The sequence below is a fragment of the Rhincodon typus genome, unplaced genomic scaffold (genome assembly GCF_021869965.1).
Source record: "Rhincodon typus isolate 14 unplaced genomic scaffold, sRhiTyp1.1 hic_rhity00000075, whole genome shotgun sequence".
Taxonomy (NCBI): Eukaryota; Metazoa; Chordata; class Chondrichthyes; order Orectolobiformes; family Rhincodontidae; genus Rhincodon; species Rhincodon typus.
In genome coordinates, this window is record NW_025965713.1 from 94,624 (window position 1) to 95,131 (window position 508).

Here is a 508-nt window from a genome sequence, read left to right on the forward strand (position 1 = left end):
CCCTTCCCACCCCTCCGCCCTTCCCTTCCCACCCCTCCGCCCTTCCCCGATTCCAATCCCATTTCCCAGCACTTGGCCCATAGCCCCATTATAAGTGCACATCGAAACCCTTCTCCAGTGTGATGAGGGTTACTGTCTCTCCTACACTTACAGGCAGCGGGTTCCAGATTCCCCCCTCACCCTCCCACCCTCTTGGTGCAAATCACTTCACCTCACATCCCCTCGAAACTTCCTGCTCCCCTCACCTTCAATCTGTGCTTCCCCGGTCACCCATCCCTCCATCAAGGGGGAAATGTTTTTCCTGTCTACCCTATCTATGTCCCTCATCATTCTCTCCATCTCAGTCGTGTTCCCCTCTCAGTCCCCTCTGCTCCAAGGAAAACAACCCCAGTCTGTCCCATCTCTCTTCATCACTGAAATTCTCCAGCACGAGGCAACATCCTGGTAAATTTCTCCAGCACAAGGCAACATCCCCGGTAAGTCTCTCTCGGAGTGGGGGTGTGGGGGG